Source organism: Mus pahari, chromosome 8 (assembly GCF_900095145.1).
Source record: "Mus pahari chromosome 8, PAHARI_EIJ_v1.1, whole genome shotgun sequence".
NCBI lineage: Eukaryota > Metazoa > Chordata > Mammalia > Rodentia > Muridae > Mus > Mus pahari.
The window spans coordinates 84355316-84361367 of record NC_034597.1 but is presented as its reverse complement, the minus strand read 5'-3'; positions in this window follow the sequence as shown (position 1 = coordinate 84361367).

The following is a 6052-nucleotide window of genomic DNA, read 5'->3' as shown; positions in this document are numbered from 1 at the left end:
GCCATTCGGTATTCCTCAGTTGAGAATTATTTGTTTAGCTCTGTTCCCCATTTTTTAATAGGGTTGTTTGACTCTCTGGAGTCTAACTTCTTGAGATCTTTGTATATATTGGATATTAGCCTATATCAGATGTAGGATTGGTAAAGATTCTTTCCCAATCTGTTGGTGGACTTTTTGTCTTATTGACAGTGTCTTTTGCCTTACAGAAGCTTTGCAATTTTATGAGTTCCCATTTGTCAATTCTTGATCTTACAGCACAAGCCATTGCTGTTCTGTTCAGGATTTTTTCCCCCTGTGCCATATCTCTAGCACCCTCTTAAAGTTAATGTTATAATGACTATTCTCATATGTGAGTGTTTCTGTTTGCATGGTTGTGTTAGAGAATATAGGTACATGTGAAAGCCAAATGCATCAGGTCCTCCTTGAACAGGGACTAAAGGCAGTTGTGAGGTTACATCTATGGACATAGGCTCCTCCACATTGGGCAAGACAAGTTCTGAATGCCTGAGCCATCTCTCAAGGCCAGAAGACTTTTTTGAGTATTCAGACTGTTGGATGCATGCTTCAAAGCTTTTAAAATTAACATCTTCTTACCACATAGTTGTGGAAGATTCAAATTAAACTTTTATTAGATGATAAATGTAAGAGCTAATATGTCTTACTCAAATTAACAAAACATGTGAAGTCTTTAGAAATAAAACATGGAATACACAGCATCACAATTCATTCTTTATTTTTATTTCTCTTTCAGTTTCATCTTTGTGTTAAATTATTAAATGCTTGTGAGGTTCTATGCATTGGAGTCTGAAAAATAAGAAAGTACATTATATTATCATTGTTCATTCCACTACCAAGACTATTTGTTTGTTTGTTTGATTGATTGACTGTTTGTCTGAAACACTAGACAAAGCCATGTAAACTGAGAATAGGCAGAATTAAGAATTGAACTGTTCCAATTATGAGTTCGTTGCAAATATAAAAGTGTAGGTGTGTGGGGGAAGAACATGTTTGATGTTGGGTAGGAAAAGTGGGAGGTAGTGAAACTTCTGGAATTTTCTCAAGGGTTCAACTATATGCATATGATTTTGTTTCCTAGCCCCTTTGTTATATGCCCATGATTCTTTCAAAGGATGAACCAGATGGGATCTGGAGATACATATCTAGCTGACTTCTTAACTCCTTCTCTTCAGTGTACCTTGCCCTGTTCATTGTGCAAACTATAATAAATATTTGATGGCGAAAGTTCCAGGAGCAAGAAAACCAGCCAGCAAGAAGTCGAGAGTCAAATCTCTGGAATAGTAATTAGGGACAAAGTCCAAATACAATGCACAACCTGACAAAACACTAAAGAAAGTGCTTCAAATAGAGGTGAGGTGCAATTTCTTAGATAATCAACAGTGACCTACTTAAGACTGTAAACAGAAATAGAAAGTGGTGCTGAAAATTTGTGGCATTTTATATTCAAAAATCTTCATATGTAACTAAATTAGAAAAGTGTATACTTTGGCACAGTTTTCATTTATCCTTTTCATTGAACAGTTTCATTTGACGCTTGCACCACTGCACACTCAGGCTTCTCCAGGTGCTTGACACCCATTCTTTGAAACTCATTCTTAGATAAGTACATTCCCCTACTACAGCAACCTGCTCCCAACACTTTCTAGATTTAGAAATGTGTAGATAATACAATGGCTTTACTTTTGATCTCTGATGAACTGATTCCTCCATAAAGCACAAATGGTAGACCCTTCACATTGTCATGATTTGCTCCATATTGAGTAATATCAAATTATGCGATATATGTTATATATTTTTTACTTTTATTATTAAATTATTTTATTTACATTCCAATAGTCGTCCCCTTTCCCAGTCCCCCCTCTGCGACTTCTTCACCCTTTCCCTCCTCGCTTCACTTCTGAGAGGGTGCTTCCTACCCACCTCATGCCCACCACTATTATTCTTTACTGGGGCTTCAAGTTTAAACAGGATAAGGGGCATCTCTCTCACTGAGGCCATACAAAGCAGTTCTGTGCTACATATGTGCCAGGGTCCATGAGCCAGACAATGTATGGCAGTTGGCTTTTGCCTTATTCTTCAGGAGCTCTGCAGGCTCTGTGCTAGTTGGCATTGTTCTTCCTATGGGGTTGCAATCACCTTCAGCTCCATCAGTCCTTCTTCTAAATCATTTTTGTTTCTTTTTTTTAAAAAAAATAAGGTATTTTCTTTATTTGCATTTCAAATGTTATCCTCTTTTTTCATTTCCCCTCTGAAAACCCCCTATCTCATCCCTCACTCTCCCTGCTCACTAACCCACCCAGTCCTGCTTCCCTGTCCTGGCATTCCCCTACCCTGGGCATATAACCTTCACAAGCCTAAGGGCCTCTCCTCCCATTGATGTTCCACAAGGCCATCCTCTGCTACATATGTGGCTGAGCCTTGAGTCCCTCCTTTTGAACTCTTTGGTTGGTGATTTAGTCCCTGGGAGCCTTGGGGTGGGGGCACTGGTTGGTCATATTGTCCCTCCTATGGGGCTGCAAACCCCTTCTTCTCCTTGAATCCTTTCTCTAGCTCCTCCATTGGGGACCCTGTGCTCAGTTCAATGGATGTCCACATAGGTTTCCAACTTCAATCCAATGGTTAGCTATAAGTATCTGCATGTATTTCAGTCATTTGTTGGTTGATCCTCTCCAAGGACAACCTTGCCAGGCTCGTGTCTGCACACACAATGTGGTCTCAGTAATAGTATCAGGATTTGGTATGCTTGTATGGGATGGATCCCAAGTTGGGCCAGTCACTGGGTAGTCTGTCTTCCATCATCCCCTCCATTTTCATCCCTGTATTTCCTTTAAAAAGGAACAATTCTGGGTTAAAATTTTTGAACATGAGTAGGTGGTCCCTTGACTCAGTTAAGCGGCCATGTCTATCTACTGGAGGTGGTTTCTTCCAGTTCCATCTCCCCACTGTTGGGCATTTTGGCTAATGCCATCCCATTGAGTCTTGGTAGCCTCTCATAACCCAACTCTCTGGGACGCTCTAGAATTTCCTAACCCCTGCTCACTAACCCCGACTGCAGCAAAGAGATTCACTCTCTTGGGCATCCCTCCAGTCTTTCCATGCCTGATGCTGTCCCCCCTTTCCCCCTTCCCCATCTCCTCTTCTACCCAATTTCCTCTGTCCCTCTGTCTCCCATGAATGTTTTGTTCTGCTTCTAAGTGACTTTTGGGTATCCACACTTGGGCTTTTCCTCGTGTTAAGTTTCCTAAGATCTGTGAGATGTATCATGGGTATTTTGAACATTTTTGCTAATATTCTTATCAGTGAGTACATACTATGCATGTCTTTTTGGGTAAGAGTTATGTCACTCAGGATATTTTCTATTTCTATCTATTTGCCTGCAAAATTCATAATGTCTTTGTTTTTACTAGTTGAATAGTATTTCATTGTGTGAACCACAATTTTTTTATCCATTATTTGGTTGAGGGACATCTGTGTTGTTTCCAGCTTCTAACTATTACAAATAAGCCTGCTGTGAACATAGTGGAGCACATATCCTCACAATATGGTGGATCATCTTTTGGGTATATTCCCAAGAATGGTACAGCTGGGTCTTCAGGTAGAGCTATTTTCAATTTTTTGAGGAATTGCCAGATTGATTTCCAGACTGGTTGTACCAGTTTGCACTCCCGTCAACAATGAAGGAGTGCTCCTCTTTCTCCACATCCTTGCCATCATGTACTGTCACTTGAGTTTTTTATCTTATCCAGTCTGATTAGTGTAAGAGAATCTTGGGGTTGTTTGATTTGCATTTCCCTGATGATTAAGAATGTTGAGCATTTAAGTGCTTCTCAGTCATTTGAGATTTCTCTGTTGAGAATTGTCTGTTTAGCTCTGTACCACAATTTTCAATTGGTTTATTTGTTTTGTTTTATTTGTTTTTGGAGTTTGACTTCTATATACCCTTTTCATAAACCTATTACTTGCATTTAGTTGGGTACTTTTATCTAAGGCTAAGAGAAAGTTCAGTTGGTTTATATTTGTGGAATGAGTTAAGATGAATTTTCCAGTCAATATGGGCAGCTGTTATATAACAGATTTAGATCAAATGATTCATAAATGAAGCAGAATCAGAAAGCCCAGATGTGTGATTCAGTATTTTCTGTGATGAGTAAAGGATTGTGCAGCATAAACAGACACTTGTATCTGTATGAATATATGATGAATGGAACAGGGTATTTGTCTCTAACATCATTTACCTGTTTACCTGGGGTGTGTGTGTGTGTGTTTGCATATTTTTATAGATGTTAAGATAGAATCTCAGTAGTCTCAGACCGGGTGGTGGTGGCGCACACCTTTAATCCCAGCACTTGGGAGGCAGAGGCAGGCAGATTTCTGAGTTCGAGGCCAGCCTTGTCTACAGAGTGAGTTCCAGGACTGCCAGGGCTAGACAGAGAAACCCTGTCTAAAAAAAAAAAAAGATGTAATCTCAGAAGCTTTCCTTTGTAATAATGTTAATCATTTTGGGATAAGATTTGTCTTTTGCCTGAAGCTCATGACAGAAACACTGTTTGCTGTCCAGCAAGTTCCTGGACCATTACTTTCTGCATGAGCCCTATATATTCAAAGGGCCAGAATACCTGTAAGTAAAATTTCCAAAAGCCTCCTCCTGGTAAAGTAATAAGCCCGGTTCATTCATATGGTATACTTTAGGCATGTAGGATATACATTGTAATAAACACTTCTCTATTTGAAATACTATGTGCTCCCTTGTAGTACCTTGACTGACATAGGGTACTATCATATACATTATGTTGTTCCAGGCTTTCTGTTAAAGCTTTTGCATGTAGTATGTTTTTTTTTTTAAATATAAAATTCCATTGAAAATAAATTTGTGAATGATATGAAGGCACCAAATAGTTATTTAGATGTGGATATTATTTTAGGTTAAGGAATTACAATTTTGATAATCTGAATCTATTTTATCTGGGAATGAGATACATTTTATTATGTAGTATTCTTTATTGTATGCAAAACCCTAAAGGTATGATATTCACAGATATCAGATTGAGAAATCTCAGTCTATAGTATAGTATATCACTATATATATACTATATAATATATATATCCATATATATGTATATGTATATGTATATGTATATATATATATATATATATATATATATATATTTGACAAATCTGATTAAAGAAATTTAAAGCTTACTTGTCCTTGAAAAATGTGAATTTCTACTGCCTAAAAATAAACGTTGAACTTAAAATAGCACTTATGCAAAGCAAACAACTTCTACTAAGAAAGAAAATTTTATACACTCAACTTCCAAACTCAGATATACAGATATTAATTCCCCTCAGTAGAAAAAATCATTAATAAAAAACACAAATACTTTATTGTAGATGATGGAAGATCAAAGAAGAGAAACAGATTATGCAAATCAAGTGGTATTTTACTGTGAACAATTAGAAATCCCTAGTGTTTCCTCTGAAGTATACATATTTTATCTATAATAATAACATCTGGTGAATTATTCATTGAAATTTAATTCCAGAGAGATTTTCTACTTTTTAAAATCTTTCACTTAATAACATTTGCCTTCCTAATCTATATACTATTTCTTATCAAGGAAGCTGTGTGAACATTATTTTTGGTGAAAATGCCCTAAATAAATTGGTTTAAATAAAACACAATTAATGTGAAAAATAATCGAAATCCAATTATTATAAATACAGTGACCTAATTTTAATGCAGTGATTTTTATTTGGCTTGAGAGCTCAAGGAGCTGTTTAAGTATAAAAAGAGACGAAATTTTCTTAGTCATCAGTTTAATAATATTAAAAAGAGAACTAAAAATGTATATGATACATTCAAAACAAGGTTATTGTTTATCTTGTGCTGGTGGCTATTGCTTGGTGTGAGGACAGTCTGTTGAGGTAAATTTCCGACCCACTATACCCCAGCAATGAAAACCCAACTCAATTAATATGAATACATGCTATGCCCTAGAATAGGCGAGCTACTGCTCACTACATCTATGAGACC